Below are 19,770 nucleotides of genomic sequence, written 5' to 3'. Positions count from 1 at the left end.
AACTTCATTCAAAAAGCCTGAAGCAACAGCTTGTCATCCCAGGTATGGAATACAATTGGTCCCTCTTGTTGGACCTGAAATCTCACTGTTAAAATAGATATCTTTAACAACATATAATTTCTTTTGGATTGAGGAATAAAATATCCATTTATTTTATGATTTATTCTAGTAACAACTAATTAGGATCCATTAGAATTAGAACAATGAATATAGTAATTCAGCTATCTTGTGTAAACAATCAAGAAATACCATGTTCCATGAAAGGTACTAGAAATTCAGGTGCCTAGTGCTGTCAAGCTGCCTAAAAGTTTGCATCTAGTACAGTTTCAAATGCCTTCATTCATTTTTCTGTCCACTCAATGGGTCATTCATAGATCTCTTGCCATTGCTACCAGACCACTGGTATGGATTCCCAGTTGACACTACACACCTTTGTTTAGGAAAACAAATGGAAACATAGCAGTCTGGTGTTATATAACTGGAAAAGCCATATAGTTGTGCTAGGAAGAGCTATCTATACATTTTCCACATCATTTTTCTTTGCATAATAAGAGTTCCCAGTAAGTAGAGAAAAAACAAAAAACAAAACAAAAGAAAACAACAACAACAAAAGAACTAAAAGGTTCTATTCAAGTAGTTATACTGTAATAAAATATATACATGCTTGTTAGTGTAAAAGAAACCAAAAGACAGGACTAATCAGGATGAGAGGCAATGATCTTACTGCATCAGGAAAAGCACAGCTATTATGAAGATTTTAAAAAATTCATGGAAAATAATAAAATCAGCTAAGAAGCTTAATGAGCTGCTCTGTGAAATCAGAAATACCGTCTTATGAACAGAATAAAACCTACTATTGCTATTATTTAAAGCTTAAACTATACATTTTCATAAGGCAATGGTGAAAATCCACGACATCTTAAAGCATCACAAAAGGAAGATTATTTACCATTAAAATACTAAAAGTCACTGTGATCTCTAGTTCAGCTTTCAGTCTCTAATTTTTACACGAAACTCTTTTATTTAGGATCATTATTTTAGCATTTCTGTTTCTTGGTGACAAAATGAGACAACCAGGTACCATCATTAAAGCTGCATGTCTCAAATAATGTTTAGCATATAGCGGTTTCTGATTTGTCCCATAAAATCCCAATTCAGGACTGCTAAATTAAATAAAACCTAATAATCACAAAAAATGTGATCTCAGGAAAAAAGAAAACACAAAGATATATTAGACATACAACACACACACACACAAAGAAAAAAGCTCAGAAATTTGAATCGCTCTTTAGTAATGTTTTTCTTCTTAAAGCATAAAATGATACTTAAATTAAAATGTGAAGCATCAGCACACAGTTACAGAGTTGCTTTCAAATTAACTGGTTAAGATTTACAGTTTACATCATGCATAATTATCTAAAAGATTATATTCTTTTTCAAATATATGTATGGCTTATTAAGAAGTTATCTCACTTATACCAACCAATAAGTTTAAAATGCATTCACTTTGAGCCTGAGCTGGATGGACAGGAGTGAAAATGTTTTAAAATTTGAAAACACTTTAAATTGAACCATCTTGTCTTCTGTGATTTTATTCCTGCAATTTCTCATGATTTTGATACAATTTATTATGACACAAACTCCCTTGTAGATACAGATTTACTGCAGAAATCTGTTTCTTAACACTTCAAAAAAAGCTAAACTCTGACTTACATTAAGTCATTCATCTTTTACATTCTAGCAGCTTTTTCTCCTGTTCTGTGTTTGCCTATGACTTGTGCATATATGAGAAGACCTGGAATCTAAATAATAGTTTCCATTGCATTCTGAATCATTTCTGTTCATTGTTCTTGTGTGTCTCTAGCTCTTTGTTGTTAATGAGATCAGGACGGATTTCCATTGAGACTGTGACAGCAGTGACATTAGCTTTTAATCTGTCAAATCCTCACAAAACCTCCTTATGAAACTACCTTCAACTGCTTTTGTAGCTTAGTAGGACTTTTGTACTGTCTCTTTTTATATAAAATAGAATCATAGAATCATTCAGGTTCATCTAAGATGATCTAAGATCATCATAGATGATCATAGAACAAATGATCTAAGATCTAAGTTCAACCTTTAACTTAATACTAAAGTCCACCGCTAAACCATGCTACTCAGTTCTACATCAACATGTTTCTTGAAGACCTCCATGGATGGTGACTCAACCACTTCTTTGGGCAGACTGTTCCAATGTTGTACAACCCCTTCAGAGAAGAATTTTCTCCTAATATACAACCTAAACCTCCCTGGTGCAACTTGAGGCCATTTCCCCTTGTCTTATTACTTGGTGCTTGGGAAATGTTTTGATCAAGTTCCATCTCACAGTCTATCCAGCTGTAACTTGCACAGTTTTTGGATGGAAATATGGTGGACCCCATTCCATGCATCTATATGCACTTACACATATCCCAAAAATGATCCTTGATCTCACAACTAAAGGAAATGTCATTGAGAAACTGGAATATAAATCAGTTTTAGTAAAACTGACAGGAGTGTTTGCACAACTGTGAATTTTACTCTCTTCTCAGCAAATTTGAAATGTTGTGACAAATGATAAGCATGTTTAGAATGAGTGAAAAAAATGTTTTTGCAGAAAAAAATACATTTCTTTATTGGAGAGGTTTCCTTGATATGACTGTCTTTAACAATCACCTTGTCAAATCCCTTCAAGACTTGCCCATCCACTTTTGACTGAAACAGACTAAGAATGCTCAGGATAGTTTAAATAAGACCTTTTGGAAGCAAGAGAAAGAGTCTGTAAGGATCTGGATAGAAACACGAGATCTTTAAGGAACATAAGGTCAAAAAAGCCCTGAGCATTATTTTGAGCTTTATTTTTGGACCACTCATATGTCACACATCTTAAAACCACTACTTTTGTGAGAATCTAATAAAAAAAAAATTGACAAAATGACTCATAATTCACTGTACTTCTGGAGCACCTTTGATTTTAGTCAGAGCCTTTCTTTCATATACACTCTTGCCAATGAGTGACATGCAAGTACAAAGTCCCTCCTGCCTCCTGAGTGATGAAGGGCACCTGCTGCTGCTTGGATAAATCATTATCTTCTTTAAAGGAGAGGCTATCTAGATGAAAACTAATGTTAAGAAAAGTAAAAGTGTGAATCGGGTGTGGAATCATTGGGAAGATAAAGTGAGCAACAGATTTTGAGAGGATGAAAAGGCCTTGGGGAGAAGGCTTTTGCAATTTGATATGTATCTAGACAGTCCCTGAGGACATGGTGGGGAAGAACACAGAGGATTTAACACTAGCCACTTCTCCCTTTTCAAATACCATGTTGTTCCATAGCCTTAGGTGGAAGGAAAACAACACTCAGGGAACATGGACTGAAAAAAGTCCATTTTCTACGCTCAGAATGTGTTCTTCAGAGTCTGATTTCCTTATAGAGAAATAATATAAAGAACAAAGAACTCTACAGGAGAAGAACAATCTCCCATTCAAGCCAACCAGAAAAGCATTCTTCAGCAAGTGTGGCTCAATGTTTTGTTGTTAAGTAGCAAGGCATGAAACTACTGAGCTGGCAAGCAAGACTAAATGTAGTTCAGTGTCATAGCAACAGAGGCTGGCATCACAGACACTACAAAAGCTGGAAGTCTCTGGAAGTGACAGACAAATCAAGGTCCGACTTGTGTATTCAGCCATCAAAAACATACAACTGCTGAGACAATACAATGGGGAACCTTGGTACATGCAGACCTCTACAGGCTACAAGGTTGACATATCTAACAATGACATAAGAACCTGTAGGCATAAAGTGTGAGATGCCTGGCATCCTTAACCAGCCCCTAACCTCTACACACTGTGTATATAACACAGCTTCCATAGAGGCAAGTTAAGAGATGGGCAGCATATGGATTCACAGCCTAATCTCATTGTGAGTCTTGCATATGAATGGTACTTTCCAGGGATGCTCACATTAACAATGTGAAGATTGCAGATGCCTTTCTACTCTTCTGTTCTTAAAACAAAATAGTAATGGGCAACAACAACAACAAATTCATTCCATGTAGATCATGGACCTTAACATATTTGTTTGGATTTTCAACATCCCTTTTTCTGCATCTTCTAATTTTTCTGGGTTGTACATGCTATGCAAGTACACCACTGAAAGAAAATGGCAAAACACACCTCAGGAGTACTACAGAACACTAACCACAAGCATTGTTTTCTGTGAAAACAGAAGTGTATTTAAGTAGCAGGAGCAATGAACATGCTAAGAAGATATTTATAATGTAATCAGTTTTACCACATTTAAGTATTCTGGCATGAATTCCAGAAGCTATTATACTCATTAAGAATCATACCAGGAGGAACTTTCCTTGTATACAATTTAAATTTAGCCTGAGAATCAAAAATAAAATGTGAATATTGTCCCTATTGTTCTTTCTGGGCAGCAAGCTATATCACATAATCACCCCATACCATCATGTGTAATGAGTAGGCTGTAGAACAGTAAAGCCCTGACCTAAGCTTAGAGTAGAATTGGAAGGAGTTAATTGTTACTTATTTCAAATCCAAAGAGCAGAGACGGTATGAAATAAATCACCAACACACACCTGCCTGTACTTGAACAGATCAGTTTCTTCTTAGAATCACTACAAACACAGACTAGTTCAAAAGGGAAGCAATCAACACCAGCAGCATTAAATCTTCTCTCTGTTGACCAGCAATAGGACCTGAGGTAACAACAGGAAGCTGCATCAGGGGAGGTTCAGGTTGGATATTAGGAAAAGGTTCTTCACTGAGAGGGTGGCTGGGCACTTGAAAAAGCTCCCCAGGTAAATGGTCATGGCACTGATCCTGCTGGAGTTCAAGAAGCATTTGGACAATGTTCTTGGATATATACTTTTTTTTTTTTTTTTTTTGTGGGTCTGTGTGGAGCTGGGAGCTGGACTCGATGATAAGTGTGGGTCCTTTCTAACTCAGGATATTCAATGATTCTACGAAATTATAAAGAATTTGATCAAATATATATATATATATACATACACAAACCTTAACAGGTGTTTATTATTATTATTATTTATTTGCTCAGTTTTAGAGTATTACAACAAAATAATTCAGATTTAGGTAATGAAAAGTCGCTGAGACTTCCCATGGTGGCTCTTTGATCTTTTACATATCTGAAAACCCTAGATATTTAGCTTTCACCAAAAGTTTTGTCACATATTTCCCGCTTATGGGTGTGTATATAACTGTCAAAATCTTAATTTCACTTGTTTCCCAAAGAGACAGGCTTTATCAAAACATAGCATCTGAATACGTCTTCAATAAAAAGATAGTTGAAAACCAGAGTTTTCCAACTGGGAAAACAAACAAGCAAACAAACATTTTCTATGGGATTTCAAGTCAACAAATTTATTTCAAAGTTAAGAAATCTGCTTTCTTATAGTTCAGCAGGTCCTAACGCCCAGATCACAGACTATCAAAAAGCTACACACTATTCTGGAAAAAATCTCAAGTTCTCCTCATGAAGCTACTATAAATAAATAAATAAAACACATTCTATAAATAATTCTTAACTGGGGAGACATATCCAGGATGTCTGCCTAAGGAAAGATGAAGAAAAGTGACTTATTCAGTAGATATTTAATTCCAAATAATTCTGTAAAATTAACTGGTTTTGGGTTTGAGGGCTGCCAAAAGTTGACCATGAAACAGCAGTGCAAATTTGAAGAAAAGGAGGTCAAAAGCACCCTGTGCTGTGTGAGGAGAAGCATTACCAGCAAGTCGAGGAAGATCAAGGAATTCCCCTCAGTTCTGAATTTGTGATGCCACGTATGAAGTAATGGGACTGCTCATCAAAGAGAAAACAAGGCTCAGGGAGGATCTTATCCATGGGGGAATAAGAAAAACAAGTTGTTGGGGTTAGTAAGTAATACAACACCAGGCTCTTTTCAGTGGTGCCCAGTGAAAATACAAGAAGCAATGAGCACAAGTAGAAATACAGGAAATTCCATTTAAGAATAAGAAAAATAATAATAATAATAAAATACTGTGAAGGTGTTCAAACATTGGAACAGGTTGCTCAAAGGGATTGTGGAGTTCCCATCCCTGGTGATATTCAAAACTTGATTGGACACAACCATGTGCAACCTGATCTGGCTGACCCTATTTTGAGCAGGGGGTTGGACTAGAGAAGTCCCCAAAAGTCCCTGCCATCCTCAACCACTCTGAGGTTCTGTAAAATTAAAGCACAGAAGACAGTGTCTTAAATAGTAGGGCCCTGGGTTAGAATGCTATGGGCAATACCTATTGGGCAATAATGTCTGTAAGTATCTAACTGTAATGGATTATTTATTTTTTCACACAGATTTGTTGCAAATAGAGTTCTTCCATAGTGTTCAGGATTTATCTGTTTTCCTTGAATATCCTTCACATATTAGTGCATGTTACTTCTGTCTTGAATAGTACTCTCTTCAGCCATAAAACTGGACATAGATATCACAGCAATACTGTATAGCTCTGTTTCAACAGGTTTGATTATGATCATCTGATGCTACCCTGCGTGGGCTCTGTAATGACAAATAAGTTTTAACAGGTCAGGGTGGAGACCAACAGTAAACTGCTTGCCATTGTGCCTGCCACAGTATCAGTTTTCAAACACATCAGTGGAAAGGCTATGACAAGGAAGAACAACCTCCATTGTGTTCTGAAAATTTAAAATGAATAATGCATCTGCAGGTCTCCTCACTTTTCTAGTATTGCTGGCCCTTACTTAAACAAGCATGCAGAAGTAACAGAGAAAACAGCAGTCTGATGAGCATTTTCTTTTTTTTTTTTTTTTACCCTGAAATCAATGGGTATTTACATCTCCTATATATTAATATCAGACCAGACATTTCCCTCATACCTTTAGTAGCGAGTGTAAAACCACATAGTGTCTCTGTATTTCTTAGCACACACACATTCAATGCAGGGGCAAGAATTGTTTCTTGCAGAATAGCACTGGTGTATGATCTCTGAAAAGAGACTTTTGCCCATCAGAGACCTACCTGAGAGGAGTGAGCAAGCCAGGTTAATGATATTCCTCCCACACAGCTGTGTCCATTGTGTGAAGCAGCACTCTTGACCATCTCTGTTGAAAGGTGCATGTTGCTTGTTCTGTGCTAACCTTGCAATGTCCACCAGTTCAAGCAGGAAGCGTACATGAAGCTGCACTCATACCAGAGAAGAAAAGAACTATATAAATTCCTTGAAAGCTATTTGTAAAACTGGAGAATAACAAAAATAAACAGGATTTTTTACTCAAAGCTTATGCTCAGAAAGCATCTCTTTCTTTAAATGAGTTAATGCTGAACTTCAGTGTAGTGTTTTCTTACTGCCACATATCTGAGTTCTGTGTCACCCCAAAGATTTCGTCAGAGAGCTGATTTACTGCCAAAGTATGAATCCGGTAATACAGCGAGTACCAGAATAATTTACTGTTACATAAGTCTGTTCCAAAATACTATTCCATGTACATTATCTTAGGAAGTGTCTATTTACCTATACTTCCTTTTGTGAAGCACGGAGGACAGAACTGATGATTAGAGTGGTTAATCCAAAAATACATTTTGAGATCTTGATTAGAAAAATACCAGAATGATACATCAGAGTAACATGTGATATGACTAATTGCAGTAGGATCATATTTCAGCTAAAAAAGTTATAGGCCATATCCCCTCATGTTCAAGCTGCTTATCTAACAATGTCATTTAATAATATATTCTTAAAAGAACATAGAGATTTCAGTAGTATCATTACATATGATATATCTGTGTATAAAGAAAGAAAATGTAGTGCTGAAATATTTTTTTATTCATGCTGGCAAAGCTGTCAAGGTATATCTTTGGAGTCACAAAAACAAATGCTCCTAATGCCAAAATAACTTGTGTGTCTCAGACTGTGATATCCACTTAGGAAACAAAGAGCTGCAGTAGTTTGCTGTGCCAGTTCATAGGATACGGGCTGTATCCAGTGTACCAGAGGAAAATGGTGAAGTACGTTGACCCTTTCAGTAAACTGTCTACATAGTCCAGCCGTTCCATATTTTATTTCTAAGAGTTATCATCATTATCATCATTATTATAATATTTGCATTCTTCTGTTCTGGCTCCACAGATGAATTGAGGCACAGCAGAGAGCTTGCTGAGGCTGTGACACAAGCTTTTACTACAAATCACCATTTGCTCAAAAGGGCTGAATGGATAGAGTTGTGTAAATAAGAATTTCCAGTCTCCTGCTGTTCACACCAGGTTGTGCTGATGTGTTTCTAGGAGCAAGCTGATTCCCTCCTGGTGCTCATAAAACATTATTTCCCAGAACAGTTTGGAAAATTTTCTTGTAGAAAATGAAGTGCTACAGACAATGTGTTTAGGAAGTGTTAACAGATAGTGCAGCAGAGGGTTTGGTTGGCTTCTGCCCCCCAAAAACAGCATTGGATACTCCACCGATGGCTGGCTGTTACATTTGTTAGCTACCTTTGGGGAGCAGAAGAGTATTACTTGACTTCAATATTTATGATTGCCAGTTTCTGGTTCTGTTAGTTTATGATAAGACCTGAGCCAATGTTCTTTCTATATAATACATTTTAGGTAATGTATACATGAAAGAGTTGTAAACTGTCTCACATTCATCATGCATTAGGAGTGAGCAATACAAATATACCATATATATTTTTCAAAGATGCATAACTTTCAAAATACCTGTAAATGTGCTGTCTATATCTTCAGATTTCTGAATTCCATGTCAGCTTAACGTAATTTAAAAGAGAGAATAAGATAAGCCATAATCATGGAAATAACATCCATATACTAATTACAAAATTGATTCTCTGTTGATCTTTGAGAGTTTTTATCTTGATTTAATGTCTTAATTTTATTCACCATTTCTTTAGAAAAAAAGAGAAACTTTGCATTGCTGTCTTTACTGATGACATCTATTAATAACCATCTATTAATAACCATCTAATATTCACCATTCAGCTCTCCAAGGACATCACTGTCACAAATCGTATCTGCCACTGGGATGCAATCATCTCTGCCGTGACACTCCTCAGTAACCTACAGTCATGCTGCATTGTGAAGGAATGCCTCATTTAACTCAAAACATAGGGAAGTTTAAAACGTCAACCAAAAGTCAGGGCTGAGCACTATCTGTCCAAAACTGAATGAAAAAGAAAGGACTCTGATGAAAATAATCCCCTAAAGTACATCCTGTCACTTTTGATCCAGATTGGCTCGATGGAACGATTTACAATATGACTTTGCAGACAACCATATAGACACGGTGGAGGGGACACTAAATTGAAGAATAAAGACAGAACAAGTGGCATATGAAAGGGCAGGAATTTTCTAAGTGGCTTTGCCACTGACTATGGTGTTTTCTATAATGACAGCCAAGTCTGTGCTCATATCCATCAGTGTTTTACAGGCCTGGTAGTTCTTAATGTTCTTAATCTCTGAGAGCTGGGTATGCACAACAGGAGTGTATATTCTCAAATTGTAGAAAGCTATAATCTTATGCCACATTCATTTAAATATTTCCAGGCCTCCGCTGTTCTCTCAGATCAAGACAATGTGTAAATGTGATTTGAAGGCTACGTCTATACTAGAAAACAATATTTTCTGGGGAGCACTTTTAGTCCTCAGGCAAGATGACATAGTGCAGCTTTCATCCACACAGTTAAACTCTCTTTGCATCCATATTGTACTTAGGAACAGTTCTGTGGCTAATGATAATTCCCTATGCTTGGGAATTTTCTAGGGAGTGCTTGCTAACTGAGGCAAAACCAGGTCTAGAGGATGTGTTAACAATTTATCAGCTACGATAATTATAAAAAAAATGCCTGAACTGATGCTCTGACTGTTTACTTTAAAAGTGTAGCCCTCTGGTTTGGTCTCCCATATCAGGATGAAATTCTTTTAGTGTCAGTGAATTTCACCAAACCCTATCATTGATCATTCTCCGTTCAATTCCACATCAACATAGATTCATAGGACAGTGACAAAGCTCACCATGAAACTTTAATTCACTGCTCTACCTTCACTTTCTCTATAAAACAGCCCCAGCAGAGCATAGGAAAACAAGTTTCAGGAACCTGGAGCTGGATTTCTTTTTTGTTCAGTGGAGGAAATGGGAGCTCTACCACTTCTTGCATTGCGGGTAGGAGCATACACAGGAAGCAACTGTGGCTAGTAGATGGTATTCACTAAGCACAGGAAGCTTCACAGATCCTTTTTCAAAATATTTCCCAGAAGGATAAGACACTTGATTTTTCCTCTTTGTTTCCCTGAGAAACTCTGAATTCCCTAACAGTAAAGCACCTATTTTACTGAATGGAGGGAAAAAAGAGAAATGAAAAATTAGAAAGCTCTTTATTTAGTTTTAGTCAGTGATCTGGATTTTCAGAAACAATCCTTCTAAATGATTCCTCATGATATTAGGTGATCTAATACCCAGATCTCTGAAGGAGAATTTAGCATAGACATGAGTTACTTATGTTAGCTGAGTGTTCATCCAACTCACAGTTCATTGCTTCAACATTTTCTTCTGGATGGTTAGGTTTAGATGGATTTGCGTAGCAAATTTAGACATAAATTTTTAAAACCTTCTTTACTGAGCATAAAAGGAAGAATTGTTTACTCTTTCGTTTTGTAGGCTTGATCCCATTTATAGCTTTCTCATAAAAACAATAAATCACATTTTTTCACATAATCACAGAATCGAAGGGGATTGGAAGGGACCTCGAAAGATCATCAGGTCCAACCCCCCTGCCAAAGCAGGTTCCTTAGAGCAGGCTGCCCAGGTAGGCATCCAGACGGGCCTTGAATATCTCTAGAGAGGGAGACTCCACAACCTGCCTAGGCAGCCTGTTCCAGTGCTCTGTCACCCTCACCGTGAATAAGTTCTTTCACATGCCGGTGCGGAACTTCCTGTGCTCTATCTTGTAGCCATTGCCCCTTGTCCTATCCCCACAAACCACTGAGGTGTGCCAAATTCCTCTGTCACCCACACCTCAGGTATTTATACACATTGATAAGATCCCCTCTCAGTCTTCTCTTCTCCAGGCTGAACAGACCCAGGTCTCGCAGCCTTTCCTCATAGGGAAGATGCTCCAGGCCCCGTATCATCTTTGTGGCCCTCCGCTGGACTCATTCCAGGAGTTCCCTGTCTTTTTTGTACCGGGGAGCCCAGAACTGCACACAGTACTCCAGATGAGGCCTGACCAGGAAGGAGTAGAGGGGGAGGATCACCTCCCTTGACCTGCTGGCCCCGCTCCTTTTAATGCACGCCAGGATCCCATTGGCCCTCTTGGCCACGAGGGCACACTGCCGGCTCATGGTCAACCTGTCATCCACCAGGACCCTCAGGTCCTTCTCCTCAGAGCTCCTCTCCAGCAGGTCGTCCCCCAGCCTGTACTGATACATTCGGTTGTTCCTTCCCAGGTGCAGGACTCTACACTTGCTCTTATTAAACCTCATTTGGTTTATTCCTGGCCATCTCTCCAGCCTGTCCAGGTCTCACTGAATGGCGGCACAACCTTCTGTCGTGTCAGCCACTCCTCCCAGCTTCGTGTTATCGGTGTACTTGCTGAGGGCAGACACTATTCCCTCACCAAGGTCATCGATGAAGATGTTGAACAAAACCGGACCCACCACCGACCTCTGGGGAACGCCGCTAGTCACAGGTCTCCAGCCGGACTCTGCGCCACCGATCACCACCCTCTGAGCTCGGCCAGTCAGCCAGTTCTCAACCCACCTTACTGTCCACTCCTCTATCCCACACTTTCTCAGCTTTGCTATCAGGATGTCATGGGAGACAGTATCGAAAGGCTTGCTAAAGTCAAGGGAGATGACATCCACTGATCTGCCCCCATCTACCCAGCTGGTGATGTCATCACAGAAGGCAACGAGGTTGGTCGAGCACGACTTCCCCTTGGTAAATCCATGCTGACTACTCCTCATAACATTCGTCTCTTCCAATTGCTTGGCGATGACATCCAGAAAGAGCTGTTCCTACACCTTTCCAGGGACAGAGGTGAGACTGACCGGCCTGTAGTTTCCCGGGTCCTCCTTCTTGCCCTTCTTGAAGACCAGAGTGACATTGGCTATCTCTCCAATCTCCAAAACACCTCTCCTGTTCTCCAGGACCTTTCAAAGATGATAGAGAGCAGTTCGGCGATCACCTCTGCCGACTCCCTTAGCACATGTGGATGCATCCCATCAGGACCCATGGATTTGTGTGCGTTGAGCCCACTCAGGCGCTCCCCAACTACCCTCGGGTCAACCACAGGGGAGCCCTCCATTTCCCAGCCCCTTTCTTCCCCCACCAGGGTTGAGGAGTCCCGGGGGGGAGTCCTTGAAGCAAAGACTGAAGCAAAGAAAGCATTTAGTGTCTCCGCCTTCTCGGCATCTCCTGTTACCAGGACACCCCCCTCATTCAGCAAGGGACCTACATTATCCCTAGTCTTCCTTTTACTGTTTACATACTTAAAAAAACCCTTCTTATTATCTTTTATCTCTTTTGCAAGCCTCATCTCTAGGTGGGCTTTAGCCTTCCTCGTCGCGTCCCTGCAGGCCCTGACAACACTTCTATACTCTTCCCAAGAGGACAGGCCCTTTTTCCACATTTCATAGACCTTCCTCTTCCTTTTGATCTTATCAATTAGCTCCTTGCTCATCCACGCAGGTTTCCTGCCCCCCTTCCCTGATTTCCTACTCTTAGGGATGCACCGATCCTGAGCTTGGAAGAAGTGCTGTTTAAATGTAGCCCAGCTCTCACAAGCACTCTTGCCTTCTAGCAACCTGGCCCAGGAGATACTTCCAAGCAGGTCTTGGAAGAGGTCAAAGTTGGCTCTTTGAAAGTCCAGGGTAGCAATCCTGCTTTTAGCCTTACTTCTTCCACCAAGTTCCATCTTGAACTCCACCATCTTGTGGTCGCTGCATCCCAAGCTGCCCCCAACCTTCACACCCCTAACAAGCCCATCCCTGTTGGTAAGGACAAGGTCCAGAAGCACCCCCCACCTCATCAGCTCCTCCACCACCTGCGTCAGAAAATTGTCTTCAATGCATTATAGGAACTGTTTGGACTGCTCGTGCCTGGCCGAGTTGCTTACCCAACAGATGTCTGGATAATTGAAGTCCCCTATGAGAACCAGCACCTGTGATCATGAGGCTACTACCCGCTGTTTGTAGAAGGCCTCATCGACCACGTCTTCCTGATCTGGTGACCTGTAGTACACCCCCACAACACTGTCTCCCATACCAGCCCACCCCTTAATTCTCACCCACAAGCTCTCCACTTGTCCTTCACCCTCTCCCAGGTGGAGCTGGGTACACTCTAATTGCTCCCTCACATAAAGGGCAACCCCACCCCCTTGCTTCCCCAGCCTTTCCTAAAAAGGACATAGCCCTCCATGACAGCATTCCAGTCATGCGAGATGTCCCACCACGTCTCTGTGATCGCAGCGAGATCGTGGCCCTGCGAATGAACACAGATCTCGAGCTCTTCCTGTTTATTTCCCATGCTCTGCGCATTGGTGTACAGGCACTTGAGGGAAGCAGCGGGCGCAGTTACCTCTGGAGGGATGCAAGAAGAAGATTCCGGATGGGGTATTGGGATCATTACCATCTCTGAGGAGCCCTCAGACAATCCTATGGGACAACTCAGAGGTGCTTCCCTTCTGCCTTCAACAGTGACAGCAGTGACAACTTCCTCCAGCCCTTCTCTGTCACTTGTAGCTCCCCTCCCTTCCCCCGTCAAACCTAGTTTAAAGCCCTGGTAACCAGTCCAGAGAGCTTGCTCCCCAACACACTTGTGCCCCACTTGCTGAGTTGGAGGCGGTCATCAGCCCACATACCCGGCTTCTCAAAGGACTGACCAAGATCGAAATACCCATATCCTTGGTCCGGACACCGCCCTCTCAACCAATCATTTACCTGTCCCGTTCTCCTCCTTCTTTCTGGGTCCCAGCCACCCAGCGGGAGGACAGAGGAGAACACTACCTGTACCCCCCATCCCTTCAACATCCTTCCCAGGGATGCAAAGTCCTTTTTAATATACCTCATTCTTCTAGTTGCAGCTTCCCTGGATCCAGTCTGAATGACAACAAGAGGATAGTAGTCCTCTGGTTTAATGAGCTGTGGCAGAGCCTTCCTAACGTCTCCGACACGTGCCCCAGGAAGACAGCACACCTCTCTGGATAGATTGTCTGGTCGATAAATGGGAGCCTCAGTGCCCCTGAGCAAGGAGTCTCCTATCACTAAGACTCTCCGTTCTTTTTTTGTGGCACTGGTTGTGATGCAGCGCCCCGTCCGGTCCCTATCCCTACGCTGAGTACTTTCCCCAGTGTTGACACGCTTCTCCGGGTTGCTTCCTGGGTTCGGACTACTGTCCAGACCCTCAACCTCTTCCTTTTCCTGCCTAAGAGCCTCAAAGCTATTTCCCAAGGACACCATGGGGGTTGGTGGCATCGTGGGTGTCGGGGGCAAATGTTTCCTTCTGCTGCGAGCTGTGACGAGGGTCCAGCCCCTTTTCTCTTGTGGGCGGTCAAGCCCTCTGTCCTGCATGTGGTCTGCTGGGTCAGCTTCTACTGCTGGCAGGGACATAGGAGGGGGTTGCAGGGTATCAGCAGGGGCAGGTTGACACCTCCTGTCTGCTACCCTCAGAGACTCCCAGGAGCCCCTCAGGCTGCCGATTTCTCGCTGCAGCCCAGCCACCTGCTCAAGGAGTTCCTTAAGCAGGGCACACCTGCACCCACAAAAGCCCTTTCCTCCCTCAGGACCCAGGTGGGTCTCCAGATACCGGAGCTCCCCACAGTCACCTGTCTGGACTGCCACTTCACCCCTCAGGGGATCCACCTGACTGCCCACATGAGTCCGGAGAGGCAGCATCTGGCATCATCAGCAGAAAAGCAACTCTTCCTAAATTTCAATTTCCTCTTCTGAGAAAGAAGGTGTTAGGCCTTCTTCAAAAAACATTTTCAATATTTTTTTTTAGTATATGAAAACAATATTTCTCTATGTCCCTTTTTTAGGAAATGCATGAATTGATTTGGTTGAAGCAAGCAAGTAGGAAATCAACCTAGTGCAGTCAGTTGGCAAGTACATTTTTAGTCCCTATGGTTATACTTTGTCAAAATTAAAAGCCATTGAAAACAAAATGTTATCATAGAAAACGTCAGTCAACCTTAACCATAGATCGACTTAATATCTCTGCCTATAATATAAAAGTTTGAAAAAAAAAAAAGAGCAAAAGAGAAAAATGAGTTTTTAAAAATAATGTCAACTTACAAATTTGAGAAATGTTTTGAAATTCACACAGGATCTGTTTAGCCTCTGGGCAAAAACTAATACTAGGAAAAAAATTACTCTTTCATCTCTGTAACACTATGAACTAATTTTTTAGCAAAAGGTTGGACTAATAGAAATGGATGGCTCTCAATGGGATGTGCAATGTGCTATTGAGCCTCCCATTTTTCAAAAGGGGGGTTAAAAAGCAGTAGAGATAACATGATGATGTCAAGATGTCTTACTTTGGTGACTAAAACAATATCCAGTGTTTCCATAACATTTTTCCTATTCTACTCACTACTTCACACAAATAATAGCCTAGTGAACAATATTCATAACACCTGGTATGGAGCAGCCATGAAAACTTTATATATATATATAAATATATATATATAAGAGTGGTAAAGAAACCCTTCAGATGGTGCAAAATAATATAATACAATTTTTGACATTATACACTATTACCCTCCAAATTAACTTTTTGGCAGATCAGTAGTCTTCAGTCTCTGAAATTCTTAATCTGGATTGATGGCATGAAATTTTTATGAAAAAATGTAAATGTTTTTGGAGGTTGAAGTTTGTCACTTATTGTTAGCTGAAGTTCTTAGAGAATACCAACTTTGCTTAGGAAATTGAATTAAAGAACAAGGGACTAAATATGTATGCTTTGGCCAAGAGACTTCCTCAGTTATATGTATGTGCCATGAATAGAGAGGAACTATTTTGTGCAATCTGGGAAGGTCCAATAAAAGCAATCAGAGGTCTGAAGACAGGGAGAAAAAAAAAAAAAGGCAAAAAAAAAAGAGACAATTTTAGAAGACAAGAAACTGTAATATCTACTAAGTTATGAATCAGAAATAAAGGGCAATCCTATCACTGGTTCCTTTATTCATAAACTGAATAAAATGCTGTAAATTTTCCTGTACATGAAAGTTCCACACTGTGTGTTTCTGTTTGGATTTTAGAAGGGTTCAAAACAATCCAAATGCCGATGTATGCTAACTACACCTAAATGTGTATTTCACTTCATTCATTCTCCCAAAATGGTGAGTGGTGAGCGTAACTGAAACAAAAGGCACTTAGATCAGCTGTTTCAGGGGTAATGATACCTGTGCGAGGAGTAGATTGCCAGTGCAGCAGCTAGCAAGATCATCATTTAAATTTTTTTTCTTTTATTATATTAAAGTAGGTTAGACCTACTATTTGATAGGAAAGGTTTAGGTGTTGTTGATTCTACCTGGATGCAGATGATCAATTATATGACCTCCAAGCACAATTTATATTTAGGTATCTGTATAATTCATAATAATAGCTGTATTAAGAGAATACAGATGTGACAACTTGCACCTTTTACTTTGGTGTTCATTGGATAGATAAGCCATGAGAGTGACAGGAGAGGAATATGGTACGTGGTGAAAGGCAAGGTGGAATTTCTGTCTGTGCTGGCAAAGTAAAGCTCTAGGTAACACCACTGAAGAAGAAAAGCAGCAGCAATGATAAAAACCACTAACATGAGAAAAAATGAGTCAGTAGTAGAGGAAAGCAGATATTGAAAAGATGGTTATATAAAGATTGCAATATATATACAATATATAGTGTGGTGGTTTTACCCTGTGGTTTTACCCTGCTGGGCAGCTGAGCTCTACCACAACCGCTCTCTCGCTCTCCTTCCTCTAAGGGAAAGGGGGAGAAAACACAATGAAAAGGGCTCAAGTGTTGAGATAAGGACACGGAGATCACTCAACAATTATCACAGGAAACACAGACTCAGCATAGGGAGATTAGAAAAAATTATTACCTATTACTAACAGCTAGAGAAGCGAGAAACAAAGGAAAACTAAAAACACCTCCCCCCCCATCCACCCTCTTCCAATTCCTCCCCCCGAGCAGCGCAGGGGAACGGGGAGTGGGGGCTGCGGCCAGTCCCTAACATTTTGTCCCCTCCGCGCCTTCACAGTCCCTCTGTGCCCCTGCTCCCCGTGGGGTCCCTCCCACGGGATGCCGTCCTTCCCGAACTGAGCCTGCGGGGGCTGCCCACAGGCAGCAGCTCTTCAAGAACTGCTCCCACACGGCTCCGTACCACGGGGTCCATCCCCCAGGAGCAAACTGCTCCAGCACGGGTCCCCCACGAGCAGAGGCTCCCCCCAGACCCCCTGCTCCTGCGTGGGCTCCTCTCCACGGGCTGCAGCTCCGGCCCGGGGCCTGCTCCTGCGGGGGCTCTCCATGGGCCGCAGCCTCCTCCAGGCCACATCCACCTGCTCCACCGGGGGCTCCTCCACAGGCTGCAGCGTGGAGATATGCAGATCCCATCTGTGGCACCCATCCTGTAACCGTATGTTGATTTGCCTGATTTGACTGTCACTTTCAATCCCCTTCCCTTTGACCAGAAGGACTGATGAAAAAATTACCTTCGTTCCTGGGTCCTTAGCTGCTGCTCCCAGGGCTCTGTACTCCTTGATACTCCTCGGTCTGCTCCTGGCTTTATCACTAGTGGCCACGTGAAACAGCAGCAGAGGATAACAGTCATTAGACTGTATGAGGCTTGGCAGTTTCTTGGTGACATACTCAATACAAGCCTCTAGTAAGCTGCAGTTTTGTCAAGAGAGGATCAGGTTGGCAAATGGGTGCCTCTGTACCTCTCAGAAAAGAGTCTTCTACTGCTATAACCTGTTGCCTTTTCTTAGTTGTACTGGTTGTTACTCAGAGAGCTGATCAATCTGCCTTACTCAGCTCCCCACCCTGGAACGTGTCTTTCCTTTTCATTCAGCAGAGGGGGTGAATTTCTACTTTTTGGCTAGATATCTTCTTAAGGAAAGCAATAACAACAAAAGCTGCTTAGTAGCTTAGTGGGAAGTTTTCTTTCATATCTGGTAGATTTGGGGAAAATATTTGCATTTTTTATTTAAAATGACTATTTTTTTTAGAATGTTGCTTTCATTTGTCTAACTAGGCATTCAACGATCTTATTTGCCCATGTTTCAAATATTAAGGCACTTCCACACAACTGAAAGTGACTTTTAAGAACTTACCAGCCTTTGCATAGATGATACTGCTTCTCAAATGCAAATTTTTATCTTTTCAACTGAAATGCTATAATTAATCATAGTTTCTTAAAATATGTTAATGTGAGTCATTTTCAACCATGTAAATTGAACATGGTGCAATATTTTCCATACTGTAAATATTATTTTTGTAACAACAGTAATTGCCATCTGAAATCAGAGACTACATCATTTTTGGTATTTTCCCAATAAAAAGAGTCCTGCTGTTAATGTAATATTAAAAGATGAAAGCTTCACATTTATCTGAACCCGAGATTCAGATGAAGCAGGTGAATCGGTTTTGGTTTTTGATTATAATAATACATTTGGGTAGTCCTTTTTAACACTAATCAATGATTCACCTCTTTCCCGTTTCATCTGAATGTTAAAAATGCATTTTTTTTTCTAATTTTCCAGGCTTTCAAGTTTGTGTTTAATTATAAATTGAAAACTGATCAAAGAGAATGAAAAAATCCCAAACCCTCCAACAACAAAAACAGTATTTTTGTGTACTTCTTTTTTTTTTTTTTAAATAATTTGTTCTGAGCCATGGACTGGTATTCATTTTAAACCTTTTTGGATAATTTGAATAATTAACAGATATGTATTAATTTTTTGTAAATGCTGAAAGATTGATAGATTCAAGATTAATGGTTACTTGTCCAAAAATTATTTGCTCATCAATATCCTTTTCTCTAGGAAAACTGAATAATGAAACCTCACAGAAGTAATGTATTTATAAATCCTCCAAACCATAGTTGCAACAAACGGGATCATGGAAATTTCTTTAGCACAGCATAACAAAGTCACATGGGTAATCCCACTGAAACCAAACGAGAATCTGCTAAATAGCAGGGGCTTGATTCAGTTTTTGAACCAAATGTCCAGTGCTGTTTGACATATGGATGGATGAGCCTTCTGATGTTCTGCTGTTATTGAAAAGATCAGTTCTCAAGTATGGGTTATTTGGGGAGCTGGCGATATTGCAAAGGGTTCACTGAATTGAGTAATAGGTGTCCACATGCAAATGTTTACAGAAATGACAGATGTTTCAGGCTCCGTAGTGAACAACAGAAATCTAAAAGCTTGAACTCAGTTTAAAGTCGACATTTAAGATACAGTTAATTGTCCTTCCATAGACATCTAGCACCATTTAAGGTGCATCACCAAAATCTTGTGTAAGGCTTTTATCTGATGATCCAGAAGGATTCAGGTTTCCTATGACACTTATATCTTACATACTAGGTCCATGAAAACTTCTTTACACACAAAGGCAAGATGCATCTGTAACTTAAATTGCAATAGATGTTAATGAGCAACTGAAGAAATACCCTACATTTTATTCAATATATTTATCAATATTATTTTTCTTAAATTGAAATTCAACTCT

At 40.5% G+C, this 19,770-nt stretch overlaps 1 long non-coding RNA gene across 2 annotated transcripts in view; it reads right to left on the bottom strand.

Annotated features, from left to right (window-relative positions):
* Window positions 1-17,803, bottom strand: part of LOC308192405 — a 95,361-nt gene extending 77,558 nt beyond the window's left edge. Inside the window, exons 1-2 of one of the 2 annotated variants that reach the window (XR_013948780.1) lie at window positions 17,748-17,803; window positions 7,060-7,219 (exon numbers count right to left, since the gene is read on the bottom strand). This is a non-coding gene — a long non-coding RNA (uncharacterized lncRNA). Of the gene's footprint in view, window positions 1-7,059; window positions 7,828-17,747 lie in introns of those variants that run through there. The other variant, XR_013948781.1, reaches the window with a different exon arrangement.
* Window positions 17,804-19,770: the final 1,967 nt, after the last annotated feature.

Source organism: Anser brachyrhynchus (genome assembly GCF_964034855.1).
Source record: "Anser brachyrhynchus genome assembly, chromosome: 3".
NCBI lineage: Eukaryota > Metazoa > Chordata > Aves > Anseriformes > Anatidae > Anser > Anser brachyrhynchus.
The sequence above is the reverse complement of the archived record's forward strand: the minus strand, read 5'-3'. Positions and strand labels throughout refer to the sequence as shown.